This window comes from Somniosus microcephalus, unplaced genomic scaffold (genome assembly GCF_052327205.1).
Source record: "Somniosus microcephalus isolate GS21.2 unplaced genomic scaffold, FLI_Smic_1.0 unresolved_chr2, whole genome shotgun sequence".
Classification (NCBI taxonomy): Eukaryota; Metazoa; Chordata; class Chondrichthyes; order Squaliformes; family Somniosidae; genus Somniosus; species Somniosus microcephalus.
The window spans coordinates 85980199-85999434 of NW_028225180.1; the positions used below are offsets into that span (position 1 = coordinate 85980199).

General features: G+C 48.4%; 2 protein-coding genes across 3 annotated transcripts in view; one reads left to right on the forward strand and one right to left on the reverse strand.

Moving 5' to 3' along the window:
* LOC147092941 (ADP-ribose glycohydrolase MACROD1-like) overlaps positions 1-19236 on the reverse strand; it is a 1295420-nt gene that overhangs the window by 1171803 nt on the left and 104381 nt on the right. The gene's annotated exons all lie outside the window — the stretch shown is intronic.
* Positions 1-19236, forward strand: part of LOC147092942 (leucine-rich repeat transmembrane protein FLRT1-like) — a 213639-nt gene that overhangs the window by 167335 nt on the left and 27068 nt on the right. Inside the window, exon 2 of one of the 2 annotated variants that reach the window (XR_015075090.1) lies at positions 14971-16553. The exons of the other annotated variant lie outside the window; for it this stretch is intronic. The gene's annotated coding sequence lies outside the window, so the exon portion shown is untranslated. Of the gene's footprint in view, positions 1-14970; positions 16554-19236 lie in introns of those variants that run through there. 2 annotated transcript variants of the gene reach the window in all.

The following is a 19236-nucleotide window of genomic DNA, read 5'->3' on the forward strand; positions in this document are numbered from 1 at the left end:
TCCATTCTGGCTTTTCACAGGATTGTTTAAAAAAAAATCACTGCTTTGCATTTCAATGCAGCATCACAACGGCCTCAAATCATGTCAAAAAGGCAGTGATGAGGACCCGAAAACAACTGAATCTCTTTCTGGTGAGTGCTACATTGTCCTGCGAGTGAAAATGAGATGGGGTTCCCTTTCAAACTCTTTCTTTTTAATCAGATACAAGTCCCTTATTCCTTTTGTAATCTCTTCCTCCTTACGGTCACCCGCAGCACGCACCTTTAGTGGGCACAGGGGTGTGAGGGCAGCAGGCAGACAATTTATTATTCATTGCTGGCAAATATCAACACGCTCGACGCAGGTTGATTTACCCTTTCATTTTCACTCTTCTCCCTGAGGGAATCTTGCCACCATTCGCACATCACCACCTCATGAAGGCAGGTGGCTCAAGCCATTTAAGTGATGGGACTTTGGGTTTAAATTTCAGCAGAGATTACTTGGCCTTTCATCCTTCTGATGTGGGGTGAAAACAGGACATTTCAGAGGCTGAGCATCCTTGCCACACCACTGGGGGAATCTACTGACTGTTCAGCTGCACTCGTACCCGACAGAGACCCATTTATATGAGTAATCTCCCTTTCTGCGACACACACATGCATCAATTCCCCTAACAGAGTGCAAGAACTTGGAGACTCATGGGTGCCTGTAGCACTTAAATTCAAAATGATTGTTTTTCAGGTTGCTTTGAGGGCACCTAGGCAGAAGAGCGGACAGGAGAATCAGTGTAACTTTCATATCTTATGCCCTCTTGTTGGTTCCCCGAGTCATGGGTATCTAAGCTTTTTGGCTTTGTGGGCCACGTATAAATTTAAAATCCATGTTCTCATTGAAAAAAATTTCTCAAGCTGTGGATCCTAACCGATCTGATTAGGGTTTAGCCACCAATGCAGCAACACTGCTATAGAAAGCCCTTTCCAAACCTTGCAGCCCACAGTAAGAAATATATAAGCACAAAGATGACTTGAGTTGCCTAGGCTTCAAGGGCCAGAGTATCCAAGCATGGGAGCAGCATGTGGTCCATGGGCTGCAGTTTGAAGGCCCCTTCCCTAGGCCATGCATCATTTCCTGACAGAGCAGGCAGGAGGCTATTTTCATCTGTTACTCTTGTCAGTTTCAGTCCAAACCTGGACAACAGTATGTGAGAATTGGCCTGAAGTAACTGTCCTCTCTTTTGTGTCAGAGTTGGCTCGGTAGTAGCAGTCTCGCCTATTGTCATAAAGTTAAAGGTTCAACCCCCCCATCCCAGGACTTGAGCACATAACCCAGTGCAGTACTGAGGGAGCGTCGCACTGTCGGAGGGGCGGTACTGAGGGAGCGCCGCACTGTCGGAGGGGCAGTACTGAGGGAGCGCCGCACTGTCGGAGGGACAGTACTGAGGGAGTGCCGCACTGTCGGAGGGGCGGTACTGAGGGAGCGCCGCACTGTCGGAGGGGCAGTACTGAGGGAGCGCCGCACTGTCGGAGGGTCAGTACTGAGGGAACGCCGCACTGTCGGAGGGTCAGTACTGAGGGAGCGCCGCACTGTCGGAGGGGCAGTACTGAGGGAGCGCCGCACTGTCGGAGGGGCGGTACTGAGGGAGCGCCGCACTGTCGGAGGAACAGTACTGAGGGAGTGCCGCACTGTCGGAGGGGCGGTACTGAGGGAGCGCCGCACTGTCGGAGGGGCAGTACTGAGGGAGCGCCGCACTGTCGGAGGGGCAGTACTGAGGGAGCGCCGCACTGTCGGAGGGTCAGTACTGAGGGAGCGCCGCACTGTCGGAGGGGCAGTACTGAGGGAGGGCCGCACTGTCGGAGGGGCAGTATTGAGGGAGCGCCGCACTGTCGGAGGGGCAGTACTGAGGGAGCGCCGCACTGTCGAAGGGGCAGTATTGAGGGAGCGCCGCACTGTCGGAGGCGCAGTATTGAGGGAGCGCCGCACTGTCGGAGGGGCAGTACTGAGGGAGTGCCGCACTGTCGGAGGGGCAGTACTGCGGGAGCGCCACACTGTCGGAGGGGCAGTACTGAAGGAGCGCCGCACTGTTGGAGGGGCAGTACTGAGGGAGCGCTGCACTGTCGGAGGGAGGGGCAGTACTGCGGGACCACCGCACTGTCGGAGGGGCAGTACTGCGGGAGCGCGGCACAGTCGGAGGTGCCGCCTTTCTGATGAGGCATTAAACTGAGGCCCCGTCTGCCCTCTCAGGTGAACATAAAAGATCTCATGTCCACTATCTGAAGAAGAGCAGGGAGTTCTCCCGGTGTCCTGACCAATATTTATCCCTCAACTAATATCACTGAAACAGTTCAATTGGTTATTCATTTCATTGCTGTTTGTGGGAGCTTGCTGTGCGCAAATTGGTTGCTGCGTTTCTCTACATTACAACAGTGACAACACTTCACGAGTACTTCATTGGCTGTGAACCATTTGGGGATGTCATGAGGTTGTGAAAGGCGCTATATAAATCCAAGTTTTTTGCTTTCTATTTTGCCTTTATCTCTGCATATTTTCATCTCCCTTCTCCAAAAAATAGCAAGGCTTATATCTATTCATGATATTAGATCTGAAAATGACCAGATAATCTGTTTTAGTTATGTTGATTGAGGGATAAATATTGGCCGCAAGACACCGGGGAGAATGCCCCTGTTCTTCTTCGAAATAGTGCCACAGGATCTTTTACATCCACCTGAGAGAGCAGACGGGGCCTCGGTTTAACGTCTCATCCGAAAGACACCACCTCAGACAGTGCGGCGCTCCCTCAGCACTGCACTGGAGTGTCAGCCTAGCTTTATGTGCTCAAGTCCCTGGAGTGGGACTCGAACCCACAACCTTCTGACTCAGAGGCGAGGATGCTACCCACTGAGGCAGTGGCTGACACTAGGTTACACATTATGCACTACCTATAGCAAAAGCATTATATTGTCTATGCAACCTCTACTTTATCCTTACATAATAACAGTAACTACACTTCAGAGGCGATTCAGTAGTTGTAAAATGCATTTGGACATCCTGAGGACCTGAAAGGCACAACAAAGGTCTTTCTATTCTATTCTACCTGTATTCTGTGCATTGTCCCATTTCAAAATCTGAATAATCATAAATGCTTTGATTAATTGTGATCATTCTTAATATATGCTATAAACATGAACTGTGAAAATTATGACAATTATGGTAACTGAATTTGCTTCTGGCTATCTATGGAAAAAGACAGATTTTATCCACGAATACTGGGAAGTGTTCAATGTACAATAGTAGTTGAGAGATACAGCTTTGTTATAATATTTTGTTGAATTGGAATTGTTGAATAGCCATGTTAGTGTACCAGTATCATAATTACTGCACTAATAATGTTCACCGATCATAGCAGCTCAGTTGATGCACGTGATTCTCCACACATTGGGTTCTTGTTCTCAGTCAAGCTGTCAACAAGAAGTGCCAAGAGGAGGCTCGGTGCAGGAGGGAAAATTGGACAACAAAAAGTACCCCAGAATGGTTACACACTTCCTAGCACTTGGTTATATAACGGCACTGGAAGGGATCTTGGAACTGGCTGTTTTCCCTGCGTACCAGAGAATGGTACTTGGCTTGGCACGATGTCAGAGATGGCGGATATCAAAGGGAAAAGTACAGCGACAATGTTTCACATTTGTTCTGAAGTTTTTATTAGCAACGGTTTGTGTTTTAGCAGCTACATTAATGTCCTTGACAAATGTTCTATCAACATTTCCCTGTTCCCCTTCAGCCAGTTTAGAGCTTATCTCAGCACTCACTTGGCCATATTTGTCATGTGTACAATTATGCTGAATTAACATGGAGACGAGATGAACCAGTCACATTAATGTAGAAAAGATGCATGGCAGGGACCTGTACCAGTATATTAAATGTGATATGTTAACAGTAGGCGCATTCAAAATAACAGACATTTTAACAATAATTGCAGCAAATGTACTCGCTGCAGTATTCACAGATTCAAACCCTCTAGCTACGATGAATCAATTATTGCAAAGTGTCTGTGTCAATGACTTGCGGTCTGACATTAACAGTGGTCATTTATTTGGGCGGGGCGGGGGGGGGGGGGAAGAGAGGCGAGAGCAGTATACCAGAGACCCCCGATGGCCCATCTGCGTTGTTGACAATTAAACTGTCTTAGGGAGGTGCGTAAACAAGTGGTCTGCCACCGTCAAAAGTCAAATGAAAATGGCAAGTCACCCCAGGCTGCTCACCTCATTACCGAATGGCTTTTTTGCAACACCTGCCTCCATCTCTGAGTGCACAACTGGGACCAAACTGAAAAAGGTGCTGTGGGAGGAAAAACAGAACATTTAAACAAGAGGGGGGGTGGAGAGAAAAAAAAAGGTTGTACTCCGTGTTTGGGGTTCTACCATCTGGTTCTCGAGTGAGCAGTCTGCACATTTCTAAACTAGTCGCCGAGTGGTAGTTACATTTTGCGTTATTTTTAATTGGTCTTCAATGTGGTTGAATGGGATTCCTGAGTTTGTTCGAGTAACAGGAATGAATTTCCATTTATACAGAACCTTTCACATCCTCAGGAGGTCCCAAAGTGATTCACAGCCAATGAAACGCTGAAGGCAAACGCAGCAGCCAATTTGCGCACAAGTGCCCACAAACAGCAATGAGATGAATGGCCAATTAATCTGTTTTGATGGCGTCGGTTGAAGGATGAATATTGACCAGGACAACTTCCCCTGCTCTTCTTCGAATAGCGCCATGCTCATTTTTTAAATTCACCCGAGACAGAAGATAGGGCCTCAGTGTAACGTCTCATCTGAAACACAGGTCCTCCAGCCACGCAGCACTCGCTCAGTACTGCACTGGTGTCTCAGCATAAATTACGTGCTCGAGTCCTGTAATTGGGCTGGCACTATCTCGGAGACAAGACTTGACACTTTCATGGGGGCCAAGATATCCCTGCACGTTTCTTCTTCTTAGGCAGTCCCTCGGGACCGAGGATGACTTGCTTCCACATTAAAAATGAGTTCTCAGGTGACTGATGAGTCCAATGCGGGACCTACGGTCTCTGTCACAGGTGGGGCAGACGGTGGTTTGAAGGGGTTGGTGGGTGGGGTGCTTGGGTTGACGCTCGCTCCTTGCGCTTGGCTTCCGCTTGCTCCAGGAAAAGAGACTCGAGGTGTTCGGCGCCTTCCCGGATGCTTCTCCTCCACTTTGTGCGGTCTTGGGCCAGGAATTCCCAGGTGTCAGTGGGGATGTTGCACTTTTTCCAAGGAGGCTTTGAGGGTGTCCTTGAAGCGCCTCCTCTGCCCACCTGGGGCTCTCTTGCTCTTGCCGTTTGGCCCCAAGTTCATTAACCCAATTAACAGCAGGAATTTCGTCTGAACACATTAAACAATTTGTTAAGAAGACGCTGAGTAATTTCCACTCCTAAAAGTCTGTCTTTCCCAACAGATGGCTGTTGGAAGCTTTATTTTTCGATGACTCACGAGATGGAGATATTCGTAATGAAGGTTTTCAATTAATATTCATCACCAGCAAAGCCACCATTAGATTTCAAGCTTTTATCCCATCATTTGCTTCATTGTTTAATTGTGGTCTTGGCAAAAGGTGTTGTCACGACACACATCATGACGCATATTTAATCCTCTCCTCCACTGAGTTCTCAAACTCAGCCATATTGCTCCAGGAATGTACAGAGCAGAAGCCAAGCATCTCCCCATAAAGGGGGAGGGAAAGTGAGATGGGGACTCAGCACCAATCCATTCTTACACACCACCTGGTGTCCAGTAGCTCAGCCACTGGTGGTGACCTATGACCTCAGAGATCTCATTGAAACACACAAGATTCTGAGGGGGATTGACAGGGTAGATGCCGAGAGGCTGTTTCCCCCTGGCTGGAGTGTCTAGAACCAGGGGTCACAGTCTCAGAATAAGGGGTCGGCCATTCAAGACTGAGACTAGGAGGAAATTCTTCACTCAGAGGGTGGTGAATCTTTGGAATTCTCTGCCCCAGAGGGCTATGGATGCTCAGTCGTTGAGTATATTCAAGGTTGAGATAAATAGATTTTTGGACTCATGGGGAAATCGAGGGATATGGGGATCGGGCAGGAGAGTGGAGTTGAGGTTGTAGATCAGCCATGATCTTATTGCAGGCTCGAGGGGGCCTGCTCCTGCTTCTAATTCTTATGTTCTTATGACCTGGAAGCAGGAGGTATCGTGGCCAGAGATTGAAACTGGCAAGGGGCAAAAATCAGGGGGGGGGCGGGGGGAAAAGTGCATGTGCTCTCACGGGTGTATATGTACCCCGCGACACCATCCAAAGACATGGGGGGGGAAATTCAGTTGTTTGCACCTCCCGTTAGCGCTTTAAGAGGGCGCTAATAGGGCGCAAAGCAACTAGCGCCCGGGCGCGGCGATGTTTGCGCCACTCGCGAAATTAACTAGACATTTTGCGGCGGCGCTAAACACTACCGCCACGATCTCCTGCGCCGGCAGATCATGATGTCAGTCGAGTGCGCAACGCCCCGTTAGCGCCCCGGACCGGATATTGAGTGGCGCCCCCTGCCTTGCCGCCTGCTGCTAGCAACGACAGGTTGAGGGGAGTGTTTTGCAGTCGGAAAGGGACTAGGGGAGCGCTATTTAAAGGCGACCGCTTCCTGCCTTTTTTTGTCGGTGACATTTTTGCACCACGCATTCTGAGAGAGAGAGAGAGAGAGACTTCTGGAGAGATTCAACGCTGTGTGAAGGAGTTTTGGGTACTGAGCAGCACTTTGCAGGTTCATTTTGATTTGCCCGTCCTTGCTTCGCCAGCGATCTGAGGTAGCGCCTCGCTCCTCGGCCTTTGCGCCTTAAGACAGGTGTGAAGCGCCTGATTTAGCGCTCCAATCACCTCCAGGGGCAATAAAAGCCAAGTTTGCTGTCGGAGGTGATAATTAGCGCCAGGCGCTAGACTTTGCGCACGGCCGATAATGGCGCCCCAAATGGGGTGATACTGAATTTTTCCCCCATGGTCTGATGCGAGTTCTGATGAAACGTCGACTCTGTTTCTCTCTCCACTGATGCTGCCTGACCGGCTGAGTGTTTCCAGCTTTTTCTGTTGTTATTTCAGATTGCCAGCATCCGCATAATTTTGACCCAACCCTGTTAGGGAAATCACTTTTGTTTCTACAAAAATGCAAGTGGTTGTTGTTGTTGGTGGTGTTAAGGTTAAAAAAGTAATCAGTACAGTGAACCTGTGTTAACATCAATTACTACACACTAACACTTCCATCACCGAAACCCACAGAAAAAGTCAAAAGAAAATTCTGGTTGGCAGGATATAAAATAAAGATAGCTGCAGCATGTATAATCATTATGCCACACCATAAGCTGTGTTTTAAAGAAATACACATCCGCCCATGAGCCCACTTAGGTCAGGCATCTACAGGGTGACCGAAACAACCCTGGTGTAAAATAATTTTTTTCAGCTAACAGTGAAAATGCCTTTGAAGCAAAGACAACAAATTTGCTGCATATGTAGTGTGGTAGAGCACTTTGCGTTGAAGTTATAGGACAGATTTATATTTACAATGCCTGTTCAGCAAGTTCACAATATCTGTTGAGCCGCCCGAGGAATACCTCGTTTGGAAACCAGGCAATTTCTCCAGTGAGGAAGGGATGAATCAGCAAGACAATTCGCTCTCGCTCACACTTGCGCATCTCCCACTGAAAGGTTATGTTGGCATTGGCATTGGCAATGGGATCAGCGCCATTCACAACTCCTCAGATAATGAAGCAGTCCATGCCCCCATGCAACAAGACCTGGATGACGTTCAGGCTTGGGCTGATAAGTGGCAGGTAACATTCGCGCCACAGAAGTGCCGGGCAATGACTATCTCTAACAAGCGAGAGTCTAACCACCTCCCCTTGACATTCAACAGCATTACCATCGCCGAATCCCCCACCATCAACATCCTGGGGGGTCACCATTGACCAGAAGCTTAACTGGACCAGCCACATAAATACTGTGGCAACAAGAGCAGGTCAGAGGCTGGGTATTCTGCGGCGAGTGTCTCACCTCCTGACTCCCCAAAGCCTTTCCACCATCTACAAGGCACAAGTCAGGAGTGTGATGGAATACTCTCCACTTGCCTGGATGAGTGCAGCTGCAACAACACTCAAGAAGCTCGACACCATCCAGGACAAAGCAGCCCGCTTGATCGGCACCCCATCCACCACCTTAAACATTCACTCCCTCCACCACCGGTGCACCGTGGCTGCAGTGTGTACCATCTACAAGATGCACTGCAGCAACTCACCAAGGCTTCTTCGGTAGCACCTCCCAAACCTATGACCTCTACCACCTAGAAGGACAAGGGCAGCAGGCGCATGGGAACACCACCACCTCCAAGTTCCCCTCCAGGTCACACACCATCCTGACTTGACTTAGAAATATAATTGGCCGATCCTTCATCATCGCTGGGTGAAAATCCTGGAACTCCCTCCCTAACAGCACTGTGGGAGCACCTTTACCACACGGACTGCAGCGGTTCAAGGCGGCGGCTCACCACCACCTCCTCAAGGGCAATTAGGGATGGGCAATAAATGCTGGCCTTGCCAGCGACGCTCACAACCCATAAGCAAATAAAAAAAAGTCATCTCCTTGCCTTTGCGTCCAGGGTACAGTGCATAGCATAGGGAGATTGGGGATTAAAAAAACAAACTTAGAAGAAAAATGAGTAAACCTCTAAGTGCAAATGCAGGAAACCGACTCAATCGATTTTCATCTAATTTTCAGACCCAACCCTGTTAGGAAAATCACTCTCATCAATCACCACTGACATCTTTATCAAACCAGCAGCAGCACTACCGATAAGACAAAACATTTTACACAGCAGCTGTTTCGATAATAATCACGATTAAGAAGTCAAATGCTTAAATAATGGTGACAAACGCCATCTCAAAAAAAGTGAAAGAAAGCATCTCTCAAACCCACATTATTTAAAGTGTTAAAAGGAAAAAGAAAGCAGATCAAAATCAACAGTCTGTTAGTTAAACTCGCAATTCACTGACTTTAAAAAATGACTGGACTGAAATTTCCAACAAGAACAACTTGTATTTATATAGCGTCTTTAACGTAGTGAAATGTCCCAAGGCGCTTCACAGGAGTATTATTTAAAAATTTGACCCCAAGCCGCATAAGGAGAAATTAGGGCAGGTGACCACAAGCTTGGTCAAAGAGGTCGGTTTTAAGGAGCGTCTTAAAAGGAGGAGAGAGAGGCGGAGAGGTTTAGGGAGGGAATTCCAGAGCTCAGGGTCCAGGCAGCTGAAGGCACGGCCGCCAAAGGTTGAGCGATTATAATCAGGGATGCCCAAAGGGTAGAATTAGAGGAGCACAGATATCTCGGGGGAGTTTTGGGGCTGCAGGAGATTACAGAGATAGAGAGGAGGCGAGGCCATGGAGGGATCTGAAAACAAGGATGAGAATTTTGAAATCGAGGCGTTGCTTAACTGGGAGCCAATGTAGGTCAGCGAGCACAGGGGTGATGGGTGAATGGGACTTGGTGCGAGTTAGGACACGGGCAGCCGAGTTTTGGATCACCTCAAGTTTACGTATTCACAAATTTCATCAAAAAATAAGTCAAAAGTGGTTCTTTTTTTTAAGCTGCCTCTTTGTTACAATTATTGAGGAATTTCACCTCCAACTTTCATTTTAATTTTAGTTCACAAACCTAAAGCATTATTATCTGAAGGGATTGAATTTGCTACTTTATGCCCTTTTATATTACAGATCTGATTCTAATGCCATTTTGACTGAAGTCTTTCCCAAAGTCAGGCTTTGCTGAATGACATTGCCAGATCGAGGGCGCTACCCATCTGTGCCAGAGCCAAGGAGGCAGATCTGACACACACGCCATGGGAGGCAGCTGTCAAGTGCATCCAGTGAAATCCCCCTCCTGAGGAGGGTTCCAGTACCGCCATCACTGTCAGATTCTTACAGGGTTATCTCCAACAATGTTCCTGTACCGTGTGCCCCGGCCAAGAGGTTGGACAGGCATTCTGCTCCTAGCCGCATTTGTGGTTTCTGACTGGCTGCTGGGAAGTAATTGATCACGGCCCAGATGAAATCATTTTTAGGAGATAAGCCTCTACCCTGTCTTCTGGATCTCTCCTCCCCAACACCCCAGCTGAGGGTAAAAACTCATTATTTGTGGAACCAACCCAAACCACATCATTTCTCTTTAATACAGAAAAATTCTAATAATAAAATGCAAGACAGAAGTGATTTTACAACAAATTCATAATGAAACCATTGTACATGCTATTTAACATGAGTCTTCATACTACACCAATGCTCCAAATACATTCCATCCGCATTATATCATGGCTCTCATGGGGCAAACATTTCAAGTATTATAACGTTAAAAAAAAACCTGGTGACACTTGTCAATAGCCTACTTTGTGTATCCGAAACCATTAATAATCTTGTGAAAGTCATCATACATTAAGGTATATAATAGAAAGGAGTTGTAATGTAGGAAACTGCAGTCACTGTTGTAATGTAGGAAACGCAGCAGCCAATTTGCGCACAGCAAGCTCCCACAAACAGCAATGAGATAATGACCAGATCATCGTTTTTTTAGTGATGTTGGTTGAGGGATAAATACTGGCCCCAGGACACCGTGGAGAACTCCCCCTGCTCTTTCAATAATGGCCGTGGGATCTTTTACGTCCACCTGAGAGGGTAGACGGGGCCTCGGTTTAACGTCTCATCCAAAAGACGGCCCCTCCGACAGTGCGGCGCTCCCTCAGTACTGCCCCTCCGACAGTGCGGCGCTCCCTCAGTACTGCCCCTCCGACAGTGCGGCGCTCCCTCAGTACTGCCCCTCCGACAGTGCGGCGCTCCCTCAGTACTGCCCCTCCGACAGTGCGGCGCTCCCTCAGTACTGCCCCTCCGACAGTGCGGCGCTCCCTCAGTACTGCCCCTCCGACAGTGCGGCGCTCCCTCAGTACTGCCCCTCCGACAGTGCGGCGCTCCCTCAGTACTGCCCCTCCGACAGTGCGGCGCTCCCTCAGTACTGCCCCTCCGACAGTGCGGCGCTCCCTCAGTACTGCCCCTCCGACAGTGCGGCGCTCCCTCAGTGCTGCCCCTCCGACAGTGCGGCGCTCCCTCAGTACTGCCCCTCCGACAGTGCGGCCCTCCCTCAGTACTGCCCCTCCGACAGTGCGGCACTCCCTCAGTACTGACCCTCCGACAGTGCGGCGCTCCCTCAGTACTGCCCCTCTGACAGTGCGGCGCTCCCTCAGTACTGCCCCTCCGACAGTGCGGCGCTCCCTCAGTACTGCACTGAAGTGTCAGGCTAGATTTTGTGCTCCAGTCCCTTCTGACTCACAGGCGAGAATGCTGCCACTGAACCACAGCGGACACTATCAATATATATATATATATATTATATATATATATACACACACACACACCTTATACTGGGATAAACATGACAACCCGATTGAAAACCCCCCAAATGAATGAAATCCTATTTATTTTACAAGACTTACCAGGGAGCAAGTTCAAGGTTGTAAGCTAATGTCCAAGTTAACAAGACAGATATAAACCAGTTAAGCTTCTTCATTCTTCTGATACAGAACATCTGAAAAGTCCACCCACCACCCCATTTTTCAGTGACAGCTCTATAATTCACTTGCAAGATATACATCGCACAAAAATAATAAAATGTGACATCAAAAGAATCAGATTGTAACGTATAACTGGGATGTTATAAGCGACACCTCTTTATATTATAGAGCTGCTTCAAGAAGTAATTCTGTAATAGCCTAGATTCCTGCTTCTGTGGAAGCCACCCTGATTAAAATGCTGGACAGATTTCACAGCGCCAGAGCAAAAGACAAACAAATGCATGCACACAGGGTTATACACGCACAGCTGTTTGCGAGTCGTGGTTTCATTTCTGGTCACGCAATGGGCGAGTAAAGTCTGTACAGACCTCAGCATCAGGAAACTTCAGCGTCAGCCTGAATTTTGGGCCCAGCACTCAGCCCACCAGTAGCCGGGGAAAAAAATGCCGGCTTCAGCTTTTTGGAGGCAGTGTTTCTATTTACCCAGCAGGAGCAGTGCTGCCTCCAGGAGATGCCAGAGAAAACCAGCCCCTTACACAGGTCTCAGGTTCTCTACGGCAGCGGTGCTGTCTTATTTACTTTCTCGGAAATCGGGGATGCCATTGGTATAGAAGTCCAAAAGATCCTTCTTGCGATCTTTTCTAGTGAGAAGAGTACATAACAAAGATGGTGTTATGATTCAACAACAGCTTGTATTTATATAGCGCCTTTAACGTAGTAAAACGTCCCAAGGTGCTGCACAGGAGTATTGCGAGACAAAACATTTGAAACGGAGCCACATAAGGATAAATTAGAGCAGGACTTTGGTCAATGAGGTCGGTTTTAAGGAGCGTCTTAAAGGAGGAAAGAGAGGTAGAGAGACGGACAGGTTTAGGGCCCAGGCAACAGAAGGCACGGCCACCAAAGGTTGAGCGATTATAATCAGAGATGCTCAAGAGGGCAGAATTAGAGGAGCGCAGATATCTCGGGGGGGGGGGCAGAGGGGTGTTGTGGGGCTGAAGGAGATTACAGAGATAGGGAGGGGCGAGGAGGCCATGGAGGGATTTGAAAACAAGGATGAGAATTTTGAAATCGAGGTGTTACTTAACCGGGAGCCAATGTCGGTCAGCGAGCACAGTGGGGGTGATGGGCGAACGGGACTTGGTGCGAGTTAGGACACGGGCAGCCGAGTTTTGGATGACCTCAAATTTACATAAGGCCCAATAATATGGCGGGTTCTGTAACAAACAGTGGTGGCAACTGAGGGCCTTTTAACAATGATGGACTGTACGGCAGAAATAGAATTATAATCACGGTTGTAACAGGGAGCTTTATAATGAGGGTAGGGTGTGATAAGATAAACTCTCCATTTTGTGCACTTCACCAGCTCTGTTCCACTGAGAGATAAGGAAAATTAATCAGTTATGTAGTAATCACTTTGTTCTTATATTACTGCTTTCTCCATTTCAAACAATTACTCCACTGTCAACAGTAATGGACCTTGCAGTAAAAGGCAGCCAGTGTCGCATTTGAAACGGAATTGCTCTCAAATGTGTTCCCAGTGTGCAGCCTCATCTTCTCGTAACCATTTGCAGGTGAACCTCTGATTTTTTTCAACAAAGGGACAAGTCATGTTGACAGCAAAAGCCATGGAGCGGGGAGAGAAAAACAAAAACACCATTCTGCATGTATCAGAGGAGTAATTGCCTTTGGCAAGATTTGAGAGTGGTGGTCAGTAATGAGACAATTTATGGGTACTACAGTGGAGTACTGCAATGGTGGGACAGTAATCACCTTTTTTACTCCCAGTTCTCCAAAAGGTGAATCCCTGATAATAAACCACTCCAGCGTAGATTCCCTGATAAGTCAGTTGGTAAAGGCAGCATGTGGCTGAATCCCACAGACCAGGAGGCTCCCGGCTTCTCTTCCTGCTCCCGCATCGTTACCTCTGGTGTCCCCCCAAGGATCTATCCTTGGCCCCCCTCCTATTTCTCATCTACACGTTGCCCCTTGGCGACATCATCCGAAAACACAGCCTCAGTTTCCACATGTATGCTGACGACACCCAGCTCTACCTCACCACCGCTTCTCTCGACCCCTCCACGGTCTCTAAATTGTCAGACTGCTTGTCCGACATACAGTTCAGGATGAGCAAAAATTTTCTCCCAATTAAATATTGGGAAAACCGAAGCCATTGTTTTCGGTCCCCACCACAAACTCCGTTCTCAAACCACTGACTCCATCCCTCTCCCTAATACCTGTCTGAGGCTGAACCACTGTTCGCAACCTTGGTGTCATACTTGACCCTGAAATGAGCTTCTGACCACACATCTGCAACATAACAAAGACCGCCTACTTCCACCTCCGTAACATCGCCCTTGCCTCACAGCTCATCCGCTGCTGAAACCCTCATCCCTGCCTTTGTCACCTCCAGACTTGACTATTCCAACGCACTCCCGGCTGGCCTCTCACATTCCACCCTACGTAAACTTGAGGTCATCCAAAACTCGGCTGCCCCGTGTCCTAACTCGCACCAAGTCCCGCTCGCCCATCACCCGTGTGTTTGCTGACCTACATTGGCTCCCGGTTAAGCAGCGCCTCGATTTCAAAATTCTCATCCTTGTTTTCAAATCCCTCCATGGCCCTCGCCCCCTCCCCATCTCTGTAATCTCCTCCAGCCCCACAACCCCCCCCCACCCCCGCTCCCCCCCCTCCCCCGAGATATCTGCGCTCCTCTATTTCTGCCCTCTTGAAGATCCCTGATTATATTCGTTCAACCTTTGGTGGCCGTGCTCTGGAATTCCCTGCCTAAACCTCTCCGCCTCTCTACCTCTCTTTCCTCGTTTAAGATGCTCCTTAAAACCTACCTCGTTGACCAAGCTTTTGGTCACCTGCCCTAATTTATCCTTAGGTGGCTCGGTGTCAAATTTTTTGTCTTAAAATACTCCTGTGCAGCGCCTTGGAACGTTTTACTACATTAAAGGCGCTATATAAATACAAGTTGTTGAATGATCCATGGTCTGCATTAGCTGATTTTAGCCAGGGTGGCAGTATCAGAGCTACAGTGGTTTCAGGGCGAGGAAATCAACCAGAGTCCCTGCTCCTGACCACTCTCCAGTGACCCCCTTCCCTGCTGAGTTGACTTATGTGGACATCAGCTAAGGACACGAAAGGGCTCAGCTGTATGCCTGTCAATGCTCCCCGTTTAGGTTAACGCACGAAGAATAGTCACTTGGAGGATTACAGTGCCCGCGGAGCTGTGCCCAAGTAAAACTCAGTGTCTCAAAAGAGAAGAGGAATGAGAGCAAAAATAAATATTCCTTCAAATCTAGAGCAAAATTGCAAGCAAACAATTTAATGGGTGTGGCTAATTTTCTTTTACTATTTGTAGGGAAGAACCTCTGGCTGTTTTTAACAAAAGGACAGACAAGCCTGGAGAAAGAAAGCTTTTCTTGTTAGAAAAAGGACGAGTGGCAGAGCAGCTCTCTTGTCGTTTAAACTGTTTACCGTGTTCTCAAGAAGTACTACAAGCAACGAGAAGTGGGTTGGTGCCAAGATTCCCTGGTCAGACAAGTGAGCACCACTGGTCAGTGTTCACATTGGGAGTTCCTTAAGCGCTGTGACAGCTCTGAATTGCATGTCAAGTGATTGAACAGATAAAGGGCCTGCGTTTCAACTCCACAGCTATGTAATGTTATACCAGGAATTCCACCTACTTCATTCTGGAGACTGCTCTCCCGCAATAGCAGGACTATAGACTGGAGCCTTTCCTCTGCTTCCTAACACTCCCTGCATGCTGCTGAAGAATCCGGCTAGGAAGTAATTGGCAAGAAGCTGGTTTTGGCTGAAACCAGGAAAAAAAGCAATTAAAAAAAAAGGACTTTTTAAGCTTTTAAAAAAAGACAAATATATACAAGAAGCTTAAGTCTTTTCAGTACCTTTGCTTGAATAGAGGGAAGATCTCACTGAGAGCCTGGAATGTGTGCACTGGAATGTGTGGGGGATCTGCCTGTGTAAGTGGGATGATGCAAAGCTACTGATGTGTGCCTGAACCGAAACATTAAAACAGACCAAAAGGAGGACCCCCGTCAGCAGCTGAATGCGTGCCACTCGAGCTAATTCCAGTCAGTTCAGATGCTACAAGAGCTGAGAACACAGCGAAGGAGGTAAGATTCGAGCCAGACCTCGGTGTTCTCACTCGGATTTCAGTACGCTGTAACGGAGGGCACGTGAAATTTTCAAATGCTGTTCACTTAAACGGTGGGGAAGACACCCAGTTCTATGCAATTATCTTTCTGAACTCGGATTGTGCTGAAGGGAGCATTCTGAACTATGTATCTGAGCCAGACTGAAATACCGGCTTTACAGGTCTGTCACTGTAGATGATAATTGCAGGAGCAATTTGAGGTGATGAACAAAGATTATCACACATTAAAGTGTAATTTTCTTTCCTTCCATAGCATACCGGAGAGAAACATGCCCAATAAGGCCAGTGACGAGAGTGGTCACATTGCTTTTTCTGATTTCTGTTAGCAATTGACACTTGGGAGCATTTAACATTTTTAGACTGGCCTTTTCCAGTCAGCTCAGGGGCTGAAATCAGGATTAAAATAAATTAGTGTTCAGGGCTAGCATTAGCAGGAACAAAACTGAATAATAAAAGGTGCTTTTACATTGGCTTTTTTGCTGTTCCTGTTTAAGGAGAGAGAGAGAGAGGCCTCTGTGCGTTGCTCTCTCTCCCTTTGATTTGTCAGTCAGGTGCTGGTTACACTGGCCTCCTATTAATGTGGAGACGCAATTGTAATTAGAGTGTGTCAAGGAACTGGCTCCCTGGCCTAGAAATTCAGTTGGCGCCGCGCCAGGGCTTTAGCGCCGGAAAGTTAGCGCCGGCGCTAAGTCCCCCTGCGCGCGCCAAAAATTCAGTAGCGCCGCGCCCAAACGGCTGCCGGCGCTACTGAAGGGTGTTTGCACCTGAAAATGGGCGCTACCTGCCGCTTTGCGGCGCTATTCCGGCGCTGCGGCACCCGATGCGGTGCGGCAGGCTCGGGAAGTGCAGGCCTCCTCCTTCAGTTAAGGAGGAGCTGCCTGCACCCGCCCGCTGGCCGGTAAACTCATCAGAAAAATGAGCCCGGCACCTCGGGGAAGTGCCGGGCTCGCAGCCCGGAAGCATCTGTTCCGCGGGGGGGGGGGGGGGGTGGAGGAGTCCGGGGAGGGTGGTGCGGGCAGGCGGCTGGCGGGAAAGCGGCCGGCCGCCGCGCGACCTTAAGGCGCAGGCACTAACTGATGTAAGACTCTGTTGCCAGAGTCTTAGTTGCGGCTGCCACGGGCGAGGCGGCCGCAACTGAATTTCGGCGCTGGGGCCCGTCGGCATGGCAACCGGGACGCTGCGCACACCGATGATGTCATCGGTGCCGGCGCAGCGCAACCGGTCTACCGCCGATTCTAGGGCCCCAGGGAATTTCTAAACTGGCCATAACTCCGGCGCTAGGCCCTCTAGCGCCTCAAATGCGGCGCTAAGGCTACTCAATTTCTAGGCCCCTGTGTTTACGGTGCAGGAACCAACAGACTTCAGCAAATCGCAGTTTCGTAAGCACACATTTTCGTGACTATTGTTTCTGCTAAGAATTGCAGCTGATGGTGTCAGAACAACTGACACCTGCCTGCCTGCCTTATAGCAAATCTATGCAATGAAGAGTCATTTTTGAAGGGACATTTACTAATTCAAAGATCATTGCTGGAGACACTGGAAAGATTGCACGGCCACTTCAGAATCAGTTCTTTAAACAAGTAAAAATTGAGTATACTTTTTTTTTTAATTAAAAGGAAAACCTGAAGCTTTCTATCAAAATAACTTCAAATCGTCACATCTTTCCAAGTACAATATTGTTAAATTGTTGAAAAGAAAATCCCTAATATTTTTTCCGAAAAATCAATTTTTTCTAAGGTTTTTTTTTTGTTGCTGAACTCGCAGGAACAAAAATATTTGGGGGGGAAAATTCCGCTATCAAATGTATATGCTTTGGACGTTGCAAGTCTGTAAGTAAAACCAACAATCACTGATGCAGCATAGTCAGGCAGTGAGCTAGAGCAGCAACATACTGTGCCATGGACTGGTGATGCAAGGGCGGATTGCAGCTAGAATCCTCAATTAGTGGTCTCAAGTCTGCTCGTGACCAACATTCCTCCAGGTTTCCACTGGCAATACAAACAAGACAAGACATGTTACAGGGTGGGCCAGTATATTGGAGCTCCAATACGCCAGGCCACAGAGTACTAAGGGGGAAAAGTTCGGTTGCTTTGCGTCTCCCGGGGCGCAAAGCAACTAGCACCCGGGCGCGGTGATGTTTGCGCCGCTCGCGAAATTGACCAGACATTTTGCGGCGGCGCTAAACACTACCCGAACGATCTCCTGCGCCCGCAGGTCATGACGTCAGTCGAGCGTGCAAAGCCCCGGACCGGATATTGAGTGGCACCCCCTGCTTTACCGCCTGCAACGACAGGTTGAGGGGAGCATTTTTCAGTCGGGAAGGGACTGGGGGAGTGCTATTTAAAGGCGGCCGCTTCCTGCCTTTTTTTGTCGGCGACATTTTTGCGCCACGCATTCTAAGAGAGAGAGAGAGACTTCTGGAGAGATTCAACGCTGTGTGAAGGAGTTTTGGGTACTGAGCAGCACTTTGCAGGTTCATTTTGATTTGACCTTCCTTGCATCGATTTAGAAGAGACTGTGGGGGCTGCACTCTGAGATCTTTCCCTGGGCCTCTCCATTGTTCTTTCCAGCAGATTTGATGTACAGGTCTCTCCAGGCCGAGATTCAAGGTTGCAATGAGCAGGGTGTGGATGGAGAGCAAGATCGACCCTCCCCTTTAAGAACTGGCCGGCGCCAGTGTGTCTGTGCTCCATTGCTAAGTGACATCACATGAGCTTCGCCAGCGCTCTGAGGTAGCGCCTCGCTCCTCGGCATTAGCACCTTAAGAGAGGTGTGTAGCGCCTGATTTAGTGCTCCAATCACCTCCAGGGGCGATAGAAGCCAAGTTTGCAGTCGGAGGCGATAATTAGCGCCAGCTGCTAAACTTTGCGCCCGGCCGATAATTGCGCCTCAAACGGGGCGACGCCGAATTTCTTCCCCTAAGAGTTTCTTGGGGCAACGTACTGGCCCACCCGGTTACATTCCTTATCTTGTTCGTATTGCCTTTATTCCTTACATGGCTGGCGGGCAGGGATCTGAATCTTAACTGTACTCTCAAACAGTAAATGGTCTTGATCTTTTAACTGTTCTTCAGCGTTGCCAACACTTTCAATTTAATTAACAATGTATTGATTTTGCACTATTGTTTTAATGCACACAAATCGCAAGGTTGGGGACGGGGGCGGGGGAGAGAACAGAGAGATTGAACACATTTGTAGAAGTAATAAAGACCTATTTATTTAAGTTGTTTAAATAATTAACCAAATGGGGATGAATACAAAAGTGGCGTTGAGCGACACTTCCTGTATAAAATTACAGCAATGTCATTGTGCCAGTCAACATAAATCTTGTTCGATCTCCAACATGTTGTTCCACAGAGTTGCAGAACCCCAATTTTGTACCCAGAGGCCTCACGCAAGTGAGCTCCCAGTCTCATCAATGCCACTCAATAGAGGCGACGAGCTCTCTCAC